This window comes from Nuphar pumila, chromosome 6 (assembly GCF_984573655.1).
Source record: "Nuphar pumila chromosome 6, dmNupPumi1.hap1.1, whole genome shotgun sequence".
In the NCBI taxonomy this organism is placed as follows: domain Eukaryota; kingdom Viridiplantae; phylum Streptophyta; class Magnoliopsida; order Nymphaeales; family Nymphaeaceae; genus Nuphar; species Nuphar pumila.
In genome coordinates, this window is record NC_143254.1 from 92,201,840 (window position 1) to 92,227,497 (window position 25,658).

A 25,658-nucleotide genomic window follows, 5' to 3' on the forward strand; every position below is an offset into this window, starting at 1 on the left:
AAAATATACTAAGAAACCGATCACATAACTGAAATAACTGAAAAATATATGAGATTAACCAACAAAAGTTAAAATATATGAGATTATTCTAAAAATATGAAATTAACATATAAAAGTAACTAAAAAACTGATTACATAACTGGAAAATATATGAGATTAACAAAAAAAAGTTAAAATATATTAAGAAACTGATTACATAATTGAAATAACTGGAAAATATATGAGATTAACCTACAAAAGTTAAAATATATGAGATTATTCTAAAAAATATGAGATTAACATATAAAAGTAACTAAAAACTGAAAAATATATGAGATTAACCAACAAAAGTTAAAATATACTAAGAAATTGATTACATAACTGAAATAACTGGAAAATATATGAGATTAACCTACAAAAGTTAAAATATATGAGACTATTCTAAAAAATTATGATATTAACATATAAAAGTAACTAAAAAACTGATTACATAACTGAAAAATATATGAGATTAACCAACAAAAGTTAAAATATATTAAGAAACTAATTACATAACTGAAAAATATACGAGATTAACCAACAAAAGTAAAAATATACTAAGAAACTGATTACATAACTGAAATATTGAAAAACATATGAGATTAACCTACAAAACTCTTATTGATTATGTCTCATAAGTCTTGCTGTAAAAAAAAAAATTGCGCCTTGAGGCACAGAGGGCCGCGCCTCAAGGCGAGGCATGCCTTTTGCACCTCAAGGCGCGTAACAAATTTTCCTCGCACCATATTTTCCTCAATATGGTCTTCTTCAAGTGACTTATAGAGATTGTAACATGGAATTCAAGGCACACCTCAACACAATCTAATGAATCGGGGCAAGAACTAGAACTCTCAGCAAGTACTGAGTCACATCTTGTTTAACCCAAAGCAATGCACCAATTGAATTAATCACAGCAAAACAAGCTTCCCATAGCCTAGGAAACCTGACAAACAGAGCTCATATATGCAGTCCTTGCTTAAAACCCATCGGTTTCAGGTCAATTCTCATGATCACGGTTTTATTAGTTGAAATTTGTAAGATTAAGACTACGTAAAATCAGAATAGATATATTAAAGTTTAGACTATTAAATAGAAAAGAAAATTGTCGAAACGAGTTCAATAGAGAGCAGGAATACTGGAATAGTAGCCAAGATATCACATTGAATTCCTCGGGAGAAAAATGCAGACAAACATCAATTTATTTCTTGCCAGAGTTTTACTCTGTCAGTATGAACGGTAAATGTTAAACATCTAAAAGCTAACATGCTGTCGTCCTCATCGACCTCCCACCACCCACCTGTAAATTTCCATAAGAAAAAGAAAATCTTAACAAACTCAAGTTGCCAATTAGCTAAAAGAACAACCAATGGATGATTCACCAAAGATGAATGCAACAACTCTTATGCAAATCAATAATTAGCCACATTCAAACTTCTTCCATGTCTGCACTCAACTAGATTATTTAAAACTCACGAATGAGAAAATAAAAAATGAAGTAGATCATCTGATATGGACAATAGAGCATCTCATCCAACTAATAGTCATTTTGTCACTTTCGCAGAATTCAAATGGATGCAGTGATGCAATAGTAGCAGATGTCAACACCTCTCCAGAATCCAACTTGGAACAACGAATGCAAAATATGCAAAATCTTGAGGAAAAATCTCATGTCCACACACACACACACACACACCACAATCGATTTCATAAGCAAAATCAATTTTTAGACTTTTTATAAGAAAATGGCTTGCTAATACTATCAAACAGACAAAGGGAATGATCTGGAGTTCTTGCAGAGTGGAAATCTGTAGTAGCAAACGCAATATAGATCATTACTACTGGTAATCACTAATAACTGCCCCTGCATCAATGCACAAGTACATCTAAACTACCGAATCTGGATTGTACATGGGGTGTTGGAAAAGGCAACAGTTTCTGTTTCACATGATTTATGATGCTATCTGGATGCTTTTTCCTCTTTCAGGAAAAGAAAATTCTGAACAGTTGAAACTACATTAAGGCTCTTTTTGGAAACTGGCAGCTCGGATGGGAGTTTATGCATTTGATAGATACATGGTCAAAGTACCTTGGTGGTGGATGTTTGGAAACTGATAGCAGGGATGAGAGCATGCATTTGGGAGAGGAAGTGAGAAAATGGGGGCGCTGAGGTTGTGAGAAAATGGTTAGAGAGGAGAGAGACACTCTGATGGCTGCAGAAGAATACCAAAATCAGGGTCTGCGGTTTTGCTTCTCATTAAGTATATACAGATACGATAATTAGGGTACAAAAATACCCATTGCATGATATGTTAGAATTACAACATGTCATTAATGAGCATGTGTTTAAATAAAATGAATTGGGTCCGGACCACTTGTGAATGACGTCTTTTCACCCTTCCTCAAGTTGTACATGGTTTTGAACCATGAACAACTTGCCTTTTAACATCCAAAATCTGTCTTTGATAAGTCCTTTTGTAAACAAGTCAGCAACTTGATCAACACTCCGTACGCATTCTGGTTCAATTTCCTTCTCTTCGACCTTCTGTCTTACAAAATGTTGATCAATTTCAATATGCTTGGCATGATTGTGGTAGATAGGATTGAATGACATGTTGATAGCACTTCGATTGGCATACAAGATAATGCTTTTAGAAATCGATTCTCCTACTTCTGTCAACAGGTGTCTTATCCATGTTACTTCGGCTGTAACAGCTGCCATTGATCTATATTTAGCTTATGTGCTCGACCTGGCTATGACCTTTTGTTTCCTACAGACCCAGGAGACAAGATTTAGGCCAATGAAAACACAGTATCCTGAGACTGACCTACGCTCATCTGGGTCTCCTGCCCAATTTGCATCTGTGTAAGTAAAAAGTTCATGCATGTGATGGCCATGCATACTCTTTCTGTACAGAAGACCATCTCCAATAATTCCCTTCAAATATCGAAGAATGCATTTAACAGCTTTCATATGCCCAATATGCATTTAACAACTTCCATACCTAATTGACAGAATAACAATGTTATGCCGAGTGAAGGTAAGATATTGAAGCATTCCTACCATCCTGCGATATCCTGTAGGATCCTCATACAAATCTCCATCTTGAGAATTGAGTTTTTGATGAAGTACACTGGGTGTGCTTAGAGGCCTGCAATCTGTCATACCTGCCTTGCTAAGAACATCAACAGTATACTTATGTTTAGTAAGTGCCATGCCTTCAAGAGTCCTGTCAACTTCTACTCCAAGAAAGTATCGCAGTTTACCAAGATCCTTCATCTTGAATCTATGGTTCAAAAGTTCTTTAACCAGTTCAATATGTTTATTAGAGTTACCTATAATGATAATGTCATCAACATATATCAATAATAGGGTAACTATATCTTTGCATTTGAATATGAAAATAGAACGGTCAAGAAAAGACCGACTAAAGCCATATTTTTCTACTTCAAGAGAGAAACTATCAAACCAAGATCGAGATGCCTGCTTCAGACCATATATAGTTTTCTTTAACCTGCACACGTATTCTTTAGAGTTCCCTTCTGCATACTCAGTGGGTTGCTCCAAGTATACTTCTTCCTTTAGAGTTCCATGTAGAAACACATTTTTCACATCCAGCTGGCTGAGAATCCATTGGTGCTCAATCGCCAATGATAGTATGATGTGGATAGTGCCCATTTTCATGACCGGAGTTGCACCAGAATCAACATACCAAGTGTCTTGATCATTCTGTTTGATATTCAATTCATCCAAGGCAGATAATAATAACTCTTTGACTTCTCCACTATTCTTTAATGTATTTGTTTCCTTTCTTGTCTTCAATTGCTTTCCTCTATTTTGCGTGTTAAACCAGCAATTTGCCTTTATGTGCCCCCTTTTGTTGCAGAGAAAGGGAGTAGGTATTGTCCTTTGCCTTTGCAGATTAGGAGGCATACTGGAAGTAGGTAATATTTCATGAGCTCCTTATCCATTCCTCTCTTGACCTCCCCTTTCTCGAGATTCATACCTGTCACGTCCTCGACCATAGGTAACTCCTGTGGCAAGAACGTCGTGTGCTCTAATGGGGTTGTGATTACCTTTAGAGAATCCCTTCAAAATCATTTCATACTGTAAGAGCTTAGCACGAAGGTCTTCGAATGTAGGTAAGTCTGGCAAACACAGCAAAGAAGTAGCCATCATATGATAATCGGGTTCCAATCGGCTCAAAGTTTATTGCACCATATCTTTGTCACTGACCGCGCAACCCACGATGGCCAACTGATCCGTGATAATCTTCATTTTGTTTAAGTACTCCATGACAGTTATGGAGTCCTTTCTCAGCATTTGAAACTCTTTAAAAATAAAACTCTAGCCTGAGAAACTTGAGAATACGTCTGAACAAGACGATACCATAACTGCATAGCTGTGCAGTCATCCAGGATTGCCACGAGCACCTCCTGTGACAGAGTGAAAATGATGCAGGCAACCAAAGCTTGATCTCGCTTTATTCAAGATATATACTCTGGATTTCTAACAAAAGTAATGGAAGTGTCACCCTCCCCAGTCTTGTCATCTTGTGATATGAACTCTGAAGGAACAGAAACAGAGTCAGAGTCATCTAGATGTCCAGAAAGATCCTGACTTCTTATGAATAAGATGATTTGTCTTTTCCATGTGAGAAAATTAGAATTGTTCAGTTTTTCAGGTACAAGTTGGCTAAAAAAGTTGGAAGAAAGGTCAAATTGAGAAGAAAAAGAATCCATAGGCGATTGAAAGCGAAAGCAAGATAGAATTAGAAACAAGAGTGGAGTAGAACAAAAGGAGTAAAAGACTAACAAACAAAATTCAAGAATAAAAATCAAAACGAATATGTAATTTCAGAGAACTCGGCTGTCTTTTTTTTTTACAACAAACTCGAGACAGAAACCTAGGTTATGCAGTAAACTAATCTGAATAAAGATCAGTCAATAAAATGCAAAACAAAAATACGTTATTTGAATGTAACGTGCTTTTCTTTTCGAAAAATGCAAAGAAGAATAGAAGAAAAGAAATTCGAGAAGAAAGAGATCTGAGATTTTACTCAGATCTGAATCGGGTCTTACGTTAATCTGAAGAAAAAGAGGAACAATATGGATGTGATATCAACTTGTGAAATCACGCAAAAGATCAAAATAGGAAATAGAAGAATATGTTGGAGAATAGAAGAATAAGGAGAATAAAGAGAAAGATCTGATGCAGATTTTAGAAATAGGAAAATACGTTGGAGATAAATACGTTGGCTTAAAAAGGATTCAGAAAGAATAAAGAAAAAGAAGAATAGTTGGATCAGATTTGAGAAATACCTTGGAAGACGTTGGAGAGGCTCATAAGAACGATCAGATCTTCAGAACGATTTGAGAAATACCTTGGAAGACGTTGGAGAGGCTCATAAGAACGATCAGATCTTCAGAATATGCCTTGCTCTGATACCATGTGAGAAAATGGTTAGAGAGGAGAGAGACACTCTGATGGCTACAGAAGAATACCCAAATCAGGGTTTGCGGTTTTGCTTCTCATTAAGTATATACAGATACAAAAATTAAGGTCCGAAAATACCCATTACATGATATGTTAAAATTACAACATGCCATTAATGAGCATGTGTTTAAATAAAACGAATTGGATCTGGATCCTGACCCAGTCAGGAATGACATCTTTTCAGAGGTTATCTAAATAGACCTCATGGTGCGCTCCCCACCACCGTTGAGCAAGAGGGAGAGAGCGGCAAAGAGCGAGGGAGAGAGACGAATAAAAAATTCAGAGGGGAGCATACCTGGAATTCGGTTGATGACGAGGTAAGAATCTTTGTCTTCTTCTTCCTTTTTTCGAATCGAAAAGAGGGCCGACAACCATGGTTGCCGACGAACTTCGGAGAAACAAAAAAAAAGAGAGAAAAAACCCGAATGTTGTCGAAAGAGAGAGAGAGGGTCGGCCGACGGGCGCCGACGATCGGTCTCCTCTACAACAGAAAAGACGAAAGGGGTAGAGCCCCTTCCGCTTTTATTTCTTTAAAAAAAAAGGAGGTTGGGTCCGCCTCGATGCAACCTAGACCGAACGAGGAGAGAAAAAAAATCAGGTCAAATCGGTTCAGATCAAGTCAGCTCGAAACTGAACCGGTTTAGACCAAACTGGGTCTAGGTTTGAACCAGACTAAGTCGAGTCTGACTGGGTCTCGGGTCTTGATTTGGATCCAATCTGATATGGATCAGACTAATTCTGAATTCAGGTAATTTGAACCAATTCAAATAGAACTGGATCCAAAAAGATCTGGGTCTAGATCTGGATCGACTATTTTGGATCCAGAACAAAACTAGATCTTATTTAGATTAGTACTAGATCCAGATCAAAACTAGATCTGGATCCAACTGAATGGATCAGTTTTGAATCTATATCAAAATTGGGCCAGGATCCAATCTGATAGTTTTGGATCCAGATCAGTAATGAGATTCAGATAAAAATGAATCTGGATCGAGTTGTGATTTAATTTCGAATATTGAATATGACTATCGAAATGACCAAAGTACCCTTTTATGTATCAAGATCCATTTTGGTAAATGGGCATAACTTTGCACTCTCAACTCAGAATTGAGTGAGGTTTGGTGCGTTGGACTCGTATCGTAGAGGAAAATCTTTGTGCCCTCTAGTTTTAGTCAAATCAGGGGCACAAAAATCGATATCTCATGAGTCAATTCAAGAGGGATATTTTGATAATTTTGTTAAAATATAAGAGGTGATGTGTATTAATATGAATATACTTATGTAATAATCAGATCCTACTATTAGAGTCGCTTGAGACTCAATTGCGACCAAAACACAAGATTCGTATTCGAAGTAAGGGATACTATAAATAATTTTAGTTGTTAATAAACCTTTTAATGATGCATGTTATTGTAATGTTACGAGTTAGCATGATTAGAAAGATAACTTTTGAGTGTAAACATGATGTGCATAAAATGTTCATGCATGAAATTATAAGATGATTACATACATATGTTAACCGTGATATGTCATGCATATTAGAATGAGATTATGTTGTGATAGCATATATGTGTGATAAATTGTTAATAACATGCATCATGATGAAATTGTGATTAGACTTGACTCCCTTTATTCTATTCATGTTATGTGAATGAATATATTGAGATTAGCATGCATAACCCCTTAAATTTCAGAAATGGCGACCTATGATAAGGGCTACCTGGTTCGCGGAAACTATACTGAGATTGATATTGAGCTTGACCTCCCGGTTAGCTATCGGTGGGGCCCTCTTTTTGTTTCACTGTAGTACCTAGTGGTCCGGGGATCACTGGGAGTGTATGGTTCATTGTCTGGCCAACATGTAGAATTTGGGTATTATACGCGGGTTGCTACTGTTAAAATGTAAAACTGTACATATATGTATATATAATAATATTATATTATTATATATATAAATACATTTTTCATTTCTTTCTTTTCTGTATTTTTTTTCCTTTATTTTTATTTTTTGCCTTTATGTCATCTAGTTCAGTTTGAACTAGAATGACTGTTGCTAGTCAAGTCCTGTCCAGACTTGACTAGCAATAGAGTTGTTGGACTGACACAGTCCAACAGCTCTTAATAGAGTTGTTGGACTGACACATTCCAACAGCTCTAAATAGAGCTGTTGGACTGTGCCCAACAGCTCTATTGAGTCCTCTTTCAGCTGTATATATAAAGAGGTGCAGCCCCTCTTGTATTTGACTCCAATGCTTCTTAAGCAATTGGTTTTTCATATCAATAAAGAATACATTTTTATTTTTATTTTGTTTCCAGTTATACCCTTTTTAAGGGTTATGCTTTAGTGTCATTCTTGACACTTGCTCTTGTTAATCAAAGCTCGTGTTTCGAAGATCCCCATTTCATTTCATGGTATCAGAGCCGCGGAAGTACTAAATCTTGAGGAAAAGCTGCCTCGGTTTCCGTGCCCGTTTGCAAAAGTGTTCGCCACTTGAAGAGAAGTGTTTTATCACTTCATTGGAGAAGATTTCACATCTTGTTGTATTGTTTTTTTTCTTTCTTTCTCATTTTCCTTCTTGTTTCTCTTCTATCCCTATTCTTTCTCTCCTTGTAATCGATGGATGACAATGATAAAGTCACCATCATGCCTATGAAACTAAGCGATACGAACTATGTAACATGGGCTTCAATCATGAAACACCATATATGGGGAAAAGGCTTATGGGGGATTGTGGATGGTTCCGATTCGGAACCTAAGGTATATCTTACTAAAAAGGAGGGAGATAAACAGGTCCCTCTATCGGAAGAAGAGAAAATCAAGGCTATTGCCTCATACGAGAAGAAATGGAAAGAATGGAGAATATCTCATGCGAAGATAATGTCATGGCTTATCAATAGCGTTGACATTAAAAAATGCTCAAGTCTTGCCAAATTTGATCATGCCGATAAGGCATGGGAATACCTTAAGAATATGTATTCCCTTAAAGATATTGCACACGTGTGCAACCTCCAAGAAAAAGTTCGAATGATGACACAAGGAGACAAAACTATTCGTGAATATTACAATGGGTTGTCCGAACTTTGGGAAGAACTTTCCCTTTTAGAACCAAAGTGGCATTGTGCCGAAGACATCGAGCTTCGTCAGAAACAACTCGATGCTGAACATTTTTACCAGTTTATCACTGGATTAAGGCCGGAATTTGAAACCACTAAATCGGCCCTACTTCACCGGGGGAAAATTCCTTCTATTGTTGAAACTATTGAAGAGTTAACAATGGAAGAAAATCGTCTCCGGAAAGGTTCTTTAAAAATTGAAGATGATTCCGTTTTAGCCGTGTCTAGACCAGGGAATCATGTTCGATCATATAGGCCTCCTCACTTTAACCGACAAAATGGTGACTATGATAAGAAGAAAGTTATTTGTCATCACTGTCATGAACCGGGACACTACAGGCCACAATGTCCCAAACTTAAGGAGCTGAGAGAAAAAAGAGTTGCAATTGCTGGATCGGAGCCTAAAGATCAGGATGCACCAATTTCCCTGACCCAACTAATGGAGATCCTTCAGCCTCTCATCAAAGGTGCCTCTTCCTCATCTGAAGCTTCAACCGGCGCAGCAGCCTCATCTTTTTCTGATTTAGGTAAAATTTCTTGGCTTCTTGACTCTGGTGCATCTTTTCATATGACCCCAAATAATCAAAGTCTATCCAAATGTGTTAAAAATAAAACAAGTGTGTCAAAGGTCTTTACTGCTGATGGGACTTCTCTTGAAATAGAAGGAATAGGAAATTTTGAAAAAATTTATAAAACAAAAAAAAATTTTATTCCAGAAATTAGACATATTCCGAAATTAAATTTAAATCTTTTATCTGTATCTCAAATTTCTGATTATGGGTGTAATATTTCTTTTTCTTCTCATGGTTGTTGGGTACAGGATCGTCAGTCAGGCAAGCTGATTGGGGAAGGCCATAGAGAAAGAGGACTCTATTACATGGATTTTTTGGAAATGCCGAAGAAAGCTTTTTGTTATAATATTCAAAAAATAGAGTTGGAACTGTGGCATAAGAGACTTGGTCACCCACATATAGCCAAAATCCAACATTTTCCAAATCTAGGGAAATTTTGTAACTCTGAATCATTTGATTGTAAAGATTGTATTCTCGGCAAAATGAAAATATTACCATTTCATAACAGAACCTTTTTCTCTTCAAGACCACTTGAATTAATACACTCGGATGTTTGGGGTCCTGCACCAGTAATTTCTAAAGGAGGATTTGTTTACTATGTTATTTTTGTCGATGATTTCTCCCGACATACGTGGATTTACTTTCTCAAACATAAGTCTGAAGTATTTTCATACTTTCAAACTTTTCATAATATGGTTAAAAACAAATTTCAAAATGATATTACTATTTTTCGCACAGATTCAGGGGGAGAGTTTTTATCCACAGATTTTCAAAATTATCTTAAATTGCATGGCATCACACATCAAAGATCTTGTCTTTATACACCTCAACAAAATGGACTGGCAGAACGAAAACATCGCCATATTATAGAAACCACTAGAACTTTATTAATAGCAAATCAAGTCCCTAAAGACTTTTGGGCAGAAGCTGCCTTAACTGCCACCTATCTCATTAATAGGATGTCATCTTCTTCGTTACAAAATATCACTCCCATTGAAAAACTTATGAACATTTCTCCAGACTACTCTAGATTAAGAATATTTGGGTGCAAATGTTTAATATTTACTGACAAAAATGATAAACTTTCCCCTCGTGTGATTCCCTGTGCCTTTTTAGGATATGCTGAAAACCAGAAAGGTTATAGATGTTTTGACTTCAAAAATAATAAACTATATGTGTCTAGAAATGTTTCCTTTCTTGAAAAGGAGAGCTTCTTTGATTTTAGAAAATTAAAAGACGTCACTGAGTACTCCTTTTTGCTAGATCTAACATCAACATCTGATGAATATGACCTTGATTGTAACTTTGATGATGATCAAAGAATTTTTTATCTTAATGTTGAAAATGAAGAAGTTCATAGAGATACTAGTATTCAATATTCCAGGCGACAAGAGTCTAATACTCCATGTGCACTTGAGAAATATTCTAACATTCCAACTAGACAATCATCCCGAATCTCGAGGCCTCCAGAAAAGTTTGTATCATACGAGTCTTTCTCACCCACATATAGGGCAGTTATTGCATTAATTCACTCATATGAAGAACCATCCACATATTTTCAAGCAAAAAATGATATCAAATGGATAGAAACCATGAAAGCTGAATTAGATGCACTTGAAAAGGCTTCTACATGGAATATTCAAGATCTTCCCCCAGGGAAGAAAACTATAGGATGTCGATGGGTTTATAAAATTAAAACCAAGAGTGATGGTACTCTTAAAAGATATAAAGCCCGTTTAGTAGCCAAAGGTTATGCCCAAGAATATGGGATTGATTATGAAGAAACCTTTGCTCTGGTGGCTCGTATGACTACTGTCCGAACCTTAATTGCCTTAGCTTCTATCAAAAAATGGTCTATTTTTCAAATGGATGTCAAAAATGCTTTTTTAAATGGAAAGCTAGTTGAAGAAGTATATATGGAACCCCCTCCTGGTCTAAGTATTCCTAAGGGTAAAGTCCTTCGCTTAGAAAAAGCTCTTTATGGACTTAAACAAGCACCAAAAGCTTGGTATGATAGGTTTAGTCGTGTTATGATTGATATTGGTTTTCAATTCTGTTTAACTGACACTGCTTTGTTTATTAAGAATTCTGATGCAGGGATCATTGTGCTTCTTCTCTATGTGAATGATATGATCATCACCGGAAGCGATAAACAGGGAGTTGAAACAATCAAAACACTTCTTAAATCTCATTTTGAAATGACTGATTTGGGCTTGTTGAGATATTTTTTAGGCATTGAAGTTGCTTATTCTCCTAGAGGATATTTATTATCTCAGACTAAATTTGCTTTTGATATTGTTTTCAGGTCTGGTATTACTGATGATAAGAAAGTTGACACTCCAGAAGTTGTTAATGTTAAAATGAAGATTGATGATGGAGAACTTCTTGCAGACCCTACTCCTTACAGACAGCTTGTCGAGGCACTTTCCTATCTATCCATTACCAGACCAGATATAGCACATGTTGTTCATACAGCAAGTCAATTTCAACATGCTCCTACTTCTGTTCATATGGGAGCAGTCATGCGTATTATCAGATACATCAAGTCCTCTCTTTCACGAGGACTTTTCTTATCTTCCTCCTCTTCTCTTGATTTAATTGCATATACTGATGCTGATTGGGGAGGTGATCCCAATAACAGACACTCAACCACTGGCTTTTGTGTCTTTTTAGGGGAATCATTAATCTCGTGGAGGTGTAAAAAGCAGCAGAAGGTATCTCTCTCATCCACCGAAGCTGAATACAGAGCCATGGCAACCACGACCATGGAAGTAGTTTGGCTCCGACGACTGCTTGCTGACATGGGAGTTGAAGCAACAAAGGCTTCACAAATGTGTTGTGACAACAAAAGTGCGATCTACATTGCCAGTAACAGAACATTCCACGAACGCACCAAACACATCGAAATGGATTGTCACTACGTCAGAGAGGAATATCTACACGGGATAATTGATCTGCCATATGTCACTTCAGAATATCAGTTAGCAGACTTCTTTACAAAGCCTCTCGCTGCTCCCCGATTTCACTTTCTCTTAGACAAACTTTCGCTCATTGTACCGTAAGTTTGAGGGGGAGTGTTAAAATGTAAAACTGTACATATATGTATATATAATAATATTATATTATTATATATATATAAATACATTTTTCATTTCTTTCTTTTCTGTATTTTTTTTCCTTTATTTTTATTTTTTGTCTTTATGTCATCTAGTTCAGTTTGAACTAGAATGACTGTTGCTAGTCAAGTCCTGTCCAGACTTGACTAGCAATAGAGCTGTTGGACTGACACATTCCAACAGCTCTAAATAGAGTTGTTGGACTGTGCCCAACAGCTCTATTGAGTCCTCTTTCAGCTGTGTATATAAAGGGGTGCAGCCCCTCTTGTATTTGACTCCAATGCTTCTTAAGCAATTGGTTTTTCATATCAATAAAGAATACATTTTTATTTTTATTTTGTTTCCAGTTATACCCTTTTTAAGGGTTATGCTTTAGTGTCATTCTTGACACTTGCTCTTGTTAATCAAAGCTCGTGTTTCGAAGATCCCCATTTCATTTCAGTTACTCCCATAAACAACTATAACCGGTATAACCAACATAAGGTTAGTTTGATATGACAAAGTGTTTAAGAGAGTTAATGGGAGGATAATTAAAATATACAAACTTGTGTAGTATGTCGAAAACTAAACTCAGACTAGGAGCTTAGAACTCACTACAATTGTAAGTTAAAGTGTTTATTTTACTTATAATTATTTAATTATTTCTTATTGAGTTGTAAACTCACCCTCTTATATAATTACAACTGTAGGTTCTAGGCACATTAGCACAGGCTTGATCGACTACTTCTTCTTCAAAAGAGCACTTAGGAGCTTTTAATTTTTCTTGTCATTGAACATTTATATATTTGTTATTTCTTATGTTATGAATAATGAACATTGTGAAAGAAAGTGAGTTATTAAAAAAATGAATGAAAAAAAATTAGCCATGTTTTCTCTGTGTAAACTCTGTATGCTTTCCCTCTACGAAGTAATATCAACCAAACTCGGAGTCCCAAGGTCCTAGATTGAAGTATTACATTAGAAAATTGAGAATATGTTGACCACAACATATTGACCAAGCTCGCTCAGAATAGCAAAACTGTATTGTGCGTTCATGTTAATGATTTTACAATAGAACAAGAAGAATGAAAGACAACAAATGGTGTTTTTGACAATATGGCTCCAACTCTTGGGAAAAAAAACATTCACTCACCCTCTTTATAAGTCACTTCCAGGGATACATACAAATGTAAGGAACAACCAACATCCCAGAGATCAAGGAACAAGGCATTCTGCTGCTCGATATGTACAACAATGCATCTATGCATAAAAGAAATCTGACTAGGAACCAAAACATATTCACAACACTCTAGACAAACAAGCCCCATCGACAAAAGCTTGTTGAATACAAAAGGCACCATTAGGACAGCATAATCTGTCATCTCAGCACTAACCAACCCACATTATGTAGACAAAGGTCACCAGCAAAGAAGCTCCAACAGAATTCCCCTCTACTCTACAATCTAAAGAGAGGTTAATGCCTAACAAGGCTTGTCAGATTCAAAAACCTCCATTCATGTAACAGTATCATAAAACCAATAAACCATATTGCATGCCTCTTTAAAGTTAGTTCATTTGTCATGTAACTGTAACCAAGCAACTCCGAACATGAACCACAACCTCTTTCCCAACTAACATGAGGTACAAATCGGACATAAGTCTATAACAGGGAATATAGCAAGATCTAAAACAAAACTTTTATGCCCCAACTGTCAAGAAAGGGTGTCAACATCCTTCTTTCAGCCCATTATACTCTTGTCCAAAAGCAGAAACAAAAAACTGTACTCCAGCATAATGTCCTAAGCTATGTCACATGGGTGCGGGTGCGGGTGCGGGTGCGGCACTTTCAAAAAACTTGGGTGCGGGGGTGCAGCAAATATATATATAATTTGTGCAGGGGAGGGGTCGGCCCCCTCCCTGCGCTCCCTGTTGGCAGGGGAGGGGCCGAGCCCCCTCCCCTGCGCTCTCAGTGTGCAGGGGAGGGGTCGAGCATGGGTTCAAATATTGCCGTTCCCCTCTTTTATAAAAAAGATTTTACATAAATTTTAAAACTTTTAAAAAGGTTTTTAAATTAAAGGTGTTCATCTCAAGTCAAGCTGAGCGTTCTTTTCAGCATAGTCGGCCCAACTCGAGCCGTTTTAAAAAGATTTTTAAATTAAAGGTGTAATATTTTGAGATTTTCATGTATTTTTGGGTTATTTTAAATAAAATAATGAGGAAATTATCATTCAAAAATTAGTCTACGCTGGTAAAATTAGGATAATCAACGACTGTTATTTAATTGTATTATTTAAACGGCAATTGGGAAAAAAATTTGCAGAGAAAACAAAGTATCGAGGGAATAAATTATTATATCTGGGGTTTTAAAAATGGTATTCAGATCAGATCCATTAGGATAGACCCTTTTCAGAATACAAGAGCTTATTGGGTTTTTTTTTGGGTGTGAATCATTTAGATCTGGATAAGGATCCAAATCCAATGGTAAGGTATATGGGGATTTAAAAATGATATCTGGATCATATCCATTGGGGGACCCAATCCAGATCAAAACCCAATTAGGTTTGAACCTAGAGGAAATCCAAATCCAATTGGATTGGGTGTGGGGTTTTATCCATTTGGAGTTTCCGATCTAGATAAGAAATTAGGTATGAATCTAAATCCAACCCAATCTAATTAATACATGTTATCATAACCCTACCTACCCCCATCCCATCACTATCTCATATCTCTCTTATTCTCAAAAATACTCAATTACCCCCATTTACTCCTTTCATTTAATAAATTGCCCCTACTCACCCCTATTTAAGCCCCTCACCTCACTGTTTCATATCTCATACGAGACCTCTCTCCCATTTCTCTCTCTCAATACAGAGGGGGTCAACCCTTTCCCCTCCCGTTTCTTCTTTTCATTTCATGGAAGGGTTCATCTGACTCCCTACCTATTGATGGTAACACCCACTAGGTGCCATCGGCACCAGCGCCACTGTCCTCGACTTTACCACCCCTGCATCGGTGTCACCCGTCGGCACCCTCCTACGCACCTCTGCGGCAGCACTTGTCGGTGCCACTCGGCCAGCCTCCTTCTGATATTGTTCCTGCTCGAGAATCATCCGCACAAGCTGCATGCCGAAGCCACCATGAGCCCTGCTCCTTTATGAGTAACTTCCATGGTGCTCCCTGTCCTCCCTCTTTGTGCAGGGGAGGGGGCTCGACCCCCTCCCCGTTGTTAGAAATCCACCTGTACCTGAATTGAGAAAGAGAGAGAGAGAGAGACGAAGAGGCGAAAGCAAGAAGGGGTCTGCGGCTGTCACGATTTCATACAGAAATCGTGACCTAAAACAATGCATTTATAACTTTACTTTACATAGATATGGATCCGGGTCTGGTGTATCCAGACCCGATTAAAAAGAAATGTATACTCTGTACACAATCTTTACAATCTTTACATGGATCGGGTCGACTCGGGTCGGATCCCGAGTCAGATCCTTTTTCACCTTTTTCACCCCCCTCAAGTTGATCATGGTTTTGGACCATGAACAACTTGCCTTTAAGCATCCAAAAAACGATCCTTGGTTAACCCTTTGGTAAATATGTCTGCAACTTGCCTTTCAGTACTGATGAATTCAGGCTCAATCTCTTTTTCTTCAACCTTCTGTCTCACAAAGTGTTAGTCAATCTCAATGTCCTTAGCACGACTGTGATATACTGGATTGAATGACACATTGATAGCACTTTGGTTGTCACATAGCAAGGTAGTGCGGGAGATCTTTTCTCCTACTTCAGTTAGTAGATGCCTGATCCATGTGACTTCGGCAGTAGCAGCAACCATGGATCTATATTCAACCTCAGTGCTTGATCTAGCGATAGCCTTTTGTTTTCTACTGCTCCAAAAGACTAAAGGCACAATATCCTGATGTAGATCTCCGTTCGTCAGGATCTCCTGCCCAGTCTGCATCACAATATACAGTAAGTTCGTGCTCATCTTTGCCATATGACTATGGTGAATATATCAATTCATCCTCAATAGTCCCTTTCAGATATCTAAGGATCCTCTTGACCGCTTCCATATGTCCAGTACGTGGTGTATGCATAAATTGAGATACTTGATTGACTGAATAAACGATGTCAAGTCTAGTGAATGTGAGGTATTGTAACATTCCTATTATGCTTCGATACCTGGTGGGGTCATCACACAAATCTCCATCATCAGTGCTAAGTTTCTGATGAAGCACACTTGGAGTTCCTAGAGGTTTGCAGTCTTTCATGCTTGCCTTGCTGAGAACGTCTACGGTGTACTTATGTTGAGTGAGTGTCAAGCCATGAGCCTGGTTATCAACTTCTACGCCAAGAAAATAACGTAGAACTCCAAGATCTTTCATTTTGAACCTCTGACTTAGTAAGTCTTTGACTTCTTGAATGTGGGTTGCAGAGTTTCCTGTGATGATAATATCCTCGACATAAATTAATAATAGAGTGGTCACAGTCTGACTTTTAAAATAAATAATGAGTGGTCCAGCATGGAATGTGAAAATCCATGTTTCTGAATCTGTAGGAGAAGCTATCAAACCAAGAGCGAGATGCTTGCTTCAGACCATAGATAGCTCTGTTTAACCTGCACACATGGGTTTTAAAATTTTGTTCTTGATATCCAGGAGGTTGCTCCATGTATACTTCCTCCTTCAAATCTCCATGCAAGAATGCATTTTTCACATCAAACTGACTCAACTTTCATCCATGTTCAACAGCCAGAGAAATAATAATCGAATTGTTCCCATTCTTACAACCGGACTAAAGGTCTCATCATAGTCTTGCCCTGCTTCTTGAGTGAATCATTTTGCCACAAGCCTTGCCTTATATCGTTCAATGGCTCCATCTGGCTTGTACTTTATTTTATAGACCCATTTACATCCGACAACATTTTTGTCAGGTGAACTGGGAACAACTTCCCAGGTTTCACATTCATGCAAGGCTTGCATTTCATCATTCATGGCTTCTACCCATTTGGTAGAAGTGACTGCCTGATAGTACATAATGGGCTCATCTTCCTTATTGAGGGCAGTTAAAAAAAGTTGAAGATCCAAGGAAAAGTTGTTATAGCTAACTCACTTGTCAATAGGATGTCGTATGCGGTTTGATTTTCTGACCTCAAGAGTATGAGAAGGAGTTGGATTGGTGACTGAGACATGATCTGAATGACTTGATGCTATCGGTCTCTGTCTGGAATAGACAATGCCTTTGTATCTACCTAGTACTTCCTTTGCATTCTGTGATCCCGACGTCCCAGTGTTCTCAAACATCTCTTCTTCTTGTTGCACGCAATCTGAGGAACACGCTTCATTGAGGCCAGCAAAAAGTTCTGAACTCAACCAAGGATAGTAAACTTCAGTTGACATGTTCGTTGCGTCAGCTTCGCGATCAAAATTTTGTTCATCAAAGACAACATTTCTTGAGGTTCTGATGCGTTTGTTGATGGGATCATAACACCTATATCCTTTATAGTCATTTGCATATCCCACAAACCTGCATTTTTTGGCCTTGTCCTAAAACTTGTTTCTCAGGGACTGATCAATATGCACGTAACAAACAGATCCAAAAACACGAAGATCGTGATAACTAGGATGAAGTCCAAAAAGACAATGATAACGAGACTTATTTCCCAGAACCATAGGTAGTTTATTTATCACATGTACGGCAGAATGGAAAGCTTATGTCCATAGGTTGATAGGAAGATTACTGTCATAAAGCATACTCATGGCACTTTCAACGATATGCCTATGTTTTCGTTCAGCAATCCCATTTTGTCGAGGGGTGTGAGGGCAGGACACCCTTCTTCCTATTCCATTATTTCAGAGAAAGGAAGTAAAATCACGGGATGAGAATTCCCCACCTCCATCACATTGGAAAAATTGAATGGACTCAAAAAAATGATTTTTGACCAAGAAAAGAAAACTTTGAAACAAAGAGAAGACTTATGACTTATTTTTTATGAAATATATCCAAGTGTATCGGGAATAGTTATCAACAAAGATTAGATAGTATTTGCTCCCAGATCTAGAGGCAATCGGGGCGGGTCCCCATACATCCGAACAAATTATCTCAAAAGGTTTTGAAGCTCTCTTATTAATGGAATGGAAAGGCAATACATGACTTGCATGAAAGACAACTGAAACACTTATGACTGCTCTCATTCCCATTGAGACTTTCTTTTGGAATGAGATTATTAGAGACAAGTTTTTCAATAAAATGACTCCCACAATGTCCTAATCGACAATGCCATAAAAATGGCTTATTACATTCAGAAATACTAAAAACATTAGCATAAGAGGATGAGCATGACTCTAATGAAGGCTTCGAATTCAGATGAACAGGGCGAACAACATGACATGGAGCTTCTTCAAAGACATACATATTGCCTCGTCTCTTTCCTTCAGCGAATGTTTCCCTCGTGCGTAGATCCTTGACATGCACAGACAAGGGAGTGAATTCAACTGAAGCATTATTATCATCAATAAGTTTGGAAACAGAGACAATATTTTTCTTGATGTCAGGAGCATGAAGAACGTCAGAAAGAGTAAGAGTGGAATATGGCATGAGAATGACAGTTTTTCCAACATGAGAAACAGGATGGTGGGATCCATCTCTAGTGACAATCTTACTTTTTCCAAAATAAGGAATAGGGTTAGAAATTTCACCTGCATCGCCTGTCACATGAGTTGCTGCCCCTGAGTCAACAAACCAAGTGCCTTCATCACTCTGCCTTAATTTCAACTCTGACAAGGCAGATATCAGCAGATCTTTAATCTCTCCACTGTCTCTGGTATTTGTGAACTTTCTTTTGGTTTCCGTCTGTGGACCCTTTCCTTTATTCTCTGAATTATGCCAGCAATTTGCCTTGATATGCCCCTTTTTGTTACAAAGGAAACAAGTAGGGATGAATCTTGATCTTTGCGCATGAGCTAACATATTTGGAGTGGGAAGCAGACCACGCCCTCCATGTCCACTTCGCCCTTGTCCTCCTCGTCCCCGTCCTCTACCATATGTCACTCCTGTCGCAAAAACTTCTTAAGAATTTGGGTGAATGTGAGTTTCTTCAGAGAATCCCTTCAAAGTCATTTCGTACTGGATCAATTTGGCTCGTAGCTCATCAAAGGTAGGAAGAATAGGAAGGCACAATAGTGAAGTGACTATCATATTGTAATCAGATCCCAATCCGCTCAGAGTTTGTTGGACCGTGTCATTGTCACTAATGGCACATCCTATAACTGCAAGTTGATCTGTGATGGTCTTCATCTTGTTCAAATATTCCATGATGGTCATGAAATCTTTTCTTAGCAACTGAAATTCCCTTTTTAGAAAAACCATCCTAGCTTATGAAACCTGTGAATACGTCTGAACCAGTCGCTCCCAGAGTTGCAATGTTGTACAATTGTCGGGAATGGCAACAAGGACCTCTTGAGACAGGGTTGAGGTGATGTATACAACAACAGATTGATCTTTCCTTTCCCAATTGAGAAATTCTATATTTTTTACATATACGATCGAACTCGCCCCTTGATCATCTTTCTCTTCTCTAGGAACAAATTTTGGTTGGACTGGGATGGTTCCATCCAATTGACCTAAGAGACCTTGGCTCCTTATAAAAGGAATGATTTGTCTCTTCCAAATCAAGAAGTTTGAGGTATTCAACTTTTCAAAAATGAGTTAGTTGAGAAAACTTGAAGAAATATTTGATTGAGGGGAATAAGAATCCATAGAGAGTGAATTTCAGCAAGAGTGTTCACGAAATGCTCAGCCTTTTTTTTTTGCGGTTGTCAGATTCAGAGAATAAGAATAGAGAGACTGAACCTTTTTCTATGCTCTCCAGAAAACTGACATTAAAAAAAAACTTTCCCACGTTAAATATATTTTCAAACGAGTAGCAATAAGAGAAACAAGAAAAAACAAACTACACGGCAAATATATATTTGAATATGTAGAAATGGATGTGTGAAAGGGATTGGACAAAGGGAGATCGAGCAGACGACAACAGTAAAGGGAGTAAAGCAGGCAATGTCAAACAGAAACTGAAATAGGGCACGCGATTGGTCTGATGTTTCACGTGAATCGATTTCAGCGATTCACGTGAAATACAGCCCCTCGTTTTTCACGGTCTGGGTTCACGTGAACAGGATTCACGTGAATCTCAGATCCAAGAGAGAAGCAAGCCCACGTGAGATGTGGGTACACAGAAAAATTCAGAAGAGGAGGGAAGAACGAGAGAAGAAAGAAAATGAAGAAGAGTAGAAAAGGGGAGGAACGAAAAACCTCAAAACTCTGATTGTCGCTCCTGTCGGAAGCCTTTTTTTTGCCCTTAGACAAATCTAAGCTCTGATACCATGTTAGAAATCCACCCGTACCTGCATTGAGAAAGAGCGAGAGAGAGAGAGACGAAGAGGCGAAAGTAAGGGGTCTGCGGCTGTCACGATTTCTGTATGAAATAGTGACCTAAAACAATGCATTTATAACTTTACTTTACATAGATATGGATCCAGGTCTGGTGTATCTAGACCCGATTAAAAGAAAATGTATACTCTGTACACAATCTTTACATGGATCGGGTCGACTCGGGTCGGATCCTTTTTCACCTTTTTCACCCGCACTCTCTGTTGACCCCTCTTTGTGTAGGGGAGGGGTCGAAGAGGAGAGCAAAGGGAGTCGGAGAGGAGAGCAGAGGGAGTCGGAGAGGTCCGACGGAGCGATCGACGGCGGCGTCGACTTTAGGAGGAGAGGTCGGGAAGAGAGGAAGGGAGGATTAGGGCAAAAAAAAATTGCCCTAATCCTCCCCTCCGCAGTATATTTTATCGGGCAGATTTTTTTTTAAATATAAAAATTGGACCCAAATGATCCTGGGTCAATGCACCCATGGTCGGGTTTACCGCACCGGGCGCCGCACCTGCGTCACGTCGACGCAGGTGTGACACTCCGTTTGCAGAGTCCCTGTGACATAGGTCCTAAGCAGTGTTGATGAAAGCATGTCAGGACTCAAGGCGAGGAGCTTTTTGCCTTGTGGCGCAAGCCCAAGGCGCAAAAGTGGTTGAGGTGTGTACCTCATATGCCTTGAGGCGCACCTCAAGGTGAGGCGCACACCTTATTTATAATTTAAAAAAAAACTTGAAACAAAAGGGGGAGGGAGACCTAATGTTAGGGTAACCTCCCCCTTTGTCTCCTCTCCTCTTTTGCTCCCCAGTCCCCACCCTCCTTCACCATCAACATCTCTCTCTCTCTCTCTACTGAAAGAAGAAGAAGAAGAGAGGAACAACTGAGCGCACCTTCTCTCTCTCTCTCTCAATTCTTCTGCACCTTCTTCTTCTTCCCTTCTTCTTCTTTTTCCCTTGCTCTGCTGCTGCCACTTCTTCTTCCCTCCTTCTTCCTCTTCTGCTGCTGCTTCTTTCCTTCTCCTTCTTCTTCTTTTTCTTCTTCTTGATGTGAAATTAATTGACTGATAGTGTAGGTTTGTAAAGACTGTTTGTCATTGACTTCTTTGCAGAATTTGACCATCATTTTCATTTTTAAGATTGTACAACATCTGTAATATTGTATATTCCCTTCCTCTTTTGTCTGGTTATGTTTTCTCTATTTGGTCGTTGCATACTCCTGGGAAGATGGCATTGGCTACATGCAGCAATTAATTGACTGTGCATGTGATTATGTTCTTCTTGATGTGAAATTAATTGACCGAGTATAGGTTCGTAAAGATTGTGCAATTAATTGACTGTGCATGTGATTATGTATGTACAAGTAATTGACTGTGTATGTGTTGGTTTTTGTAAAGATTGTGTAGATCAAATTGTGAATGTTAGTTTGTATAATTGTGTCATTATTTTAAAACAATTTTTTGATAGGTGGATATACATGTAATTGACTGTGTATGTGTAAGTTTGTATATGTACATAACTACATATAAAGATTGTGTATGTACATGTAATTTATTGTGTATGTGTAGGTTTGTAATTTTGTATATAAAGATTGTTAATGTGAATTTGTGACTTTTAATTTGTGTCATTAGAACATGGAAATGAAAAATAAGTTTTAAGAATTTTTGTTAGTGAGATCAAGTATAGATAATTAAATATGAATTATTACATGTTCTAGTACTTGAAAAATTAGCTTGATATTTGTTTAGAAGTTAGAACTTTAGATTTCCTGTCTTATTGGTTGTTGCTTCATCAATAAAGCATTTTTTTATTTAATTATGGCTTTAGATATTTTTGAAGTTCTTTAAGTTTTTGAAAATGTATTTTTGAGGCTTTCACTTATAGTCTTTTCCTATGAGTCATAATAAATATATATAGTTTCCATTTTCATTGTGGCAGTTGAACACAAACACCTTCAAACATAAAAGAACATTCCATAGTTGTGGAATCTGGGGCAAGATGACAGAGAAATAGCCACGCTAGTGGGACTTAAAGATAGCACCAGCAAGAGAGAAGGAATATTACTAAAAAGATTCCAATTTTCAATTTATGACACCCATACAATATACATGAAGGAGTACTGAAAAAGCATAAACTCTAAAAAAAGGGATTTGGCTGCACTATTTACGATGATGAAACTAACGGGATGAATCAATAGATTGAAAAGGATAGTATGCAAATATAATGAATAAAAAAGGCAAAGTATAACAGAAACTTTAGTAAGAGTGACAGGTGAAAGCATGACAAAATAACACAAGATAGAACTCTTTCTTACAAACGGAAACTAGAAAACTCGCATAATATCCATGTTGGACTATTTACAATTTGCTCAAATCCCGTTCTTACATTCTTTCGACACTTCATGGTTTTATTTTGCTAAAGGACACATACATTTTTTCATACATCGATTGGACCATCTCGATCAAACAATAAACTTCACCAAAAACAAACGATTTAAAGAAGTGTAAAAATATTCAACAGAAAAGACACAGTTGCACAAATGGCATATCCAGGCCTATGTTTCGAAGTGCACGATTTCAAAGGAAAGAAGCACTTGAGCTAAAAGAAGGTGTTCATGCCTTTTCATCATCGGCAGATCAATGAAAAAGTGAGAGAAATTGAGGACAAACACATGTAACAATAGTCATTAAAGCCAGCAGAATAAGATGAACCAAGTAAAATAATTTTGCATCTTATAGCTAAAAGGATTCCATGAAGATTCAGAAGTAGAACCAACTGAAAAAGGCCTAATGCATAAAAACTAAAAACGATTTGTGGGGTCGATCGTCCGAAAACGAATGAAAACACAGAAAAGAGATGGGGTTTACCAGCTGTTGGGAGACAGGAAGAAGGTGGGGAGGGGTCAGAACTCGAGCTCGAGCTTGAGTTCTTCCTTGTTGCCAGAGAGGTAATGGAGGACGTAAGGGGTGACGCGGATCACCGCAACCCACACGCCCAGTACGGTCAGGTGCTTCTTCAGCTCTCTGTGCGCCGTGGCCTTGTCCGGCCGGCGAGGCATGGCCCCAAGAAACATGATGCAATACCACTCTCTCTCTCTCTCTCTCCCTTAGGGTCCTCTTTCTTCTCTCACTTGATAACCAAGGCAAAGGTTCCAAAACCCCTCTTTCTCTCTCGGGAGTTTTTCTGGGAAGGTCGGTTTTATATGTTACCTTTGACCACAGAGCCAACACACAGTCTAAAACGCTTCACGGTTCGTGCAAATTTTAAGCTGCCCTTTTCTCCGTTTCCTCATCTATTTCGAATCCTGACAACCATATCAACCAACTAATTAGGGTGGCCCATAGTTTTCTTGAGATTGAGTGCATCCGGTTAATTTAACATCAAGTTTAATTTTTGGAGTCAAACTCGAACTGGTTTGATTCGATTTTGCACACAAGAAACGTGTTAGATCAATACAACCATAACAAGTTAGGGACTGTGTGGTTCAGGTGAGCCCCGATGTATCAAGTTTGGGTCTCTGTCTCTTGAACTCTATACTCAATTGTAAGGTTGCTAAAGAGCCGAAAGAATCGAACAGAAGGTGTTCAAGCCCTGCTCATTTCTTGTGTCGAGCCGAGCCAGTTAAATGAGCCGAGCACCAGTTAGCTCATTTACAAAAACATATATTTTTTAGAGTTGAATAAATAGAATTTGAACTCTAAACCAAGCTCACACCAGTTCTTTATTGAGATGGTACTGACTTTCATACAGGTGCTGTTGATGAGACATGTGTAACACAGCCACAACGAGCTTCACATTTTGCGAATGCAAAGCAAGCAAGTTTGAAACACGAGCTAATAAGAACCTTTCAAATCACTTTCTTTTGTGAACCAACGAGCAAGGGCTTTTCGAGTTGACTCATTACAAAACAAACATTTCAAACTTGTAAGCAATAAGATTTGAACTCTAAACTTAGACCTTGCAAGCCATACACTTCAACCCTCTTACCTATGTGACTGAAAATATATGTAAAATACATTTATCATTAATTAACGAGCTTATATGAGTTAAACTGAACCAAACATTGGTTGTTCATGCTTGTGATTGCCGAGTCTATTCCACGTGTTTAAACAAGCTCTTTGCGAGTAAAGGACACCCTCTAAGGGTCTTCAACTCGTGAAGTCTGAAGTCGAGTCAACTTGGCTGCCCGCGTTCACAAGTTGCCTATCAGATGAGCAAAGCTGTTACTGTTGGATCCTCGTATAGTATGACCATTAGGTCTCAAACATGAAAATCTAATGACTCAGAGTAGTGAGCCAGAGTCCCAGGACCCACTTACATAAGTTGGCCTTGAGTTACGAGTCACTAAAATAGTGATGGACCCAGGAGTCACTAAAATAGTGATGGACCCGGCTACTTAAACCCAGACCCCCCCCCCCCCTCATCAGAAAATAAGGACGTGAATCCAAGAAATCCCCCCCAAGCAAACCGGTTAATCGAAATGTACCATCCACTTCTCGACTCACCACTGATACGAATCCCAATAGTGGTATCAGAGTCGTTACGGTGTACACACATAGACTCGATGACAATCGCCGCTCGACGCCGATCCGGCAGAGGTCTTCAGCACCAGACGTATTCGGCTCCTCACATATGAGAAAAAAAATTATCGCTCATACGAGTTGAACAAGATCGACGAAGAGGACGACGAGGAGGACAAACTGCGTAAGGAGTTGTGGGGCTCTTCGTTTTCGATCGGAGCATCGACGAGCGTCGAAGGAGGCAGTGGAACCCCCTACACCGAACAGGATGAACTGCCTTCGACTGGCGGTGGAGAGAGGGGCCTGGGTGAACAGGGTGCCCCGCTACCAGAGCTTCTGAGTCACCGGCGTCACTGTGAGGGTGGGATCAGGCTCTCTGGCATCTAGGTCTTCCACGTGGAGATCGACACCAAGGAGGACGCATCGTTCTT

General features: G+C 38.4%; 1 long non-coding RNA gene across 1 annotated transcript; it reads right to left on the minus strand.

The window, feature by feature from the left end:
• Positions 1-1,125: 1,125 nt before the first annotated feature.
• Positions 1,126-23,882, minus strand: LOC149835152 (uncharacterized). Its single transcript, XR_016432602.1, has 2 exons — positions 23,575-23,882; positions 1,126-1,315 (listed from the first exon to the last, which is right to left on the minus strand). It is a non-coding gene; the product is annotated as an uncharacterized LOC149835152 (long non-coding RNA).
• Positions 23,883-25,658: the final 1,776 nt, after the last annotated feature.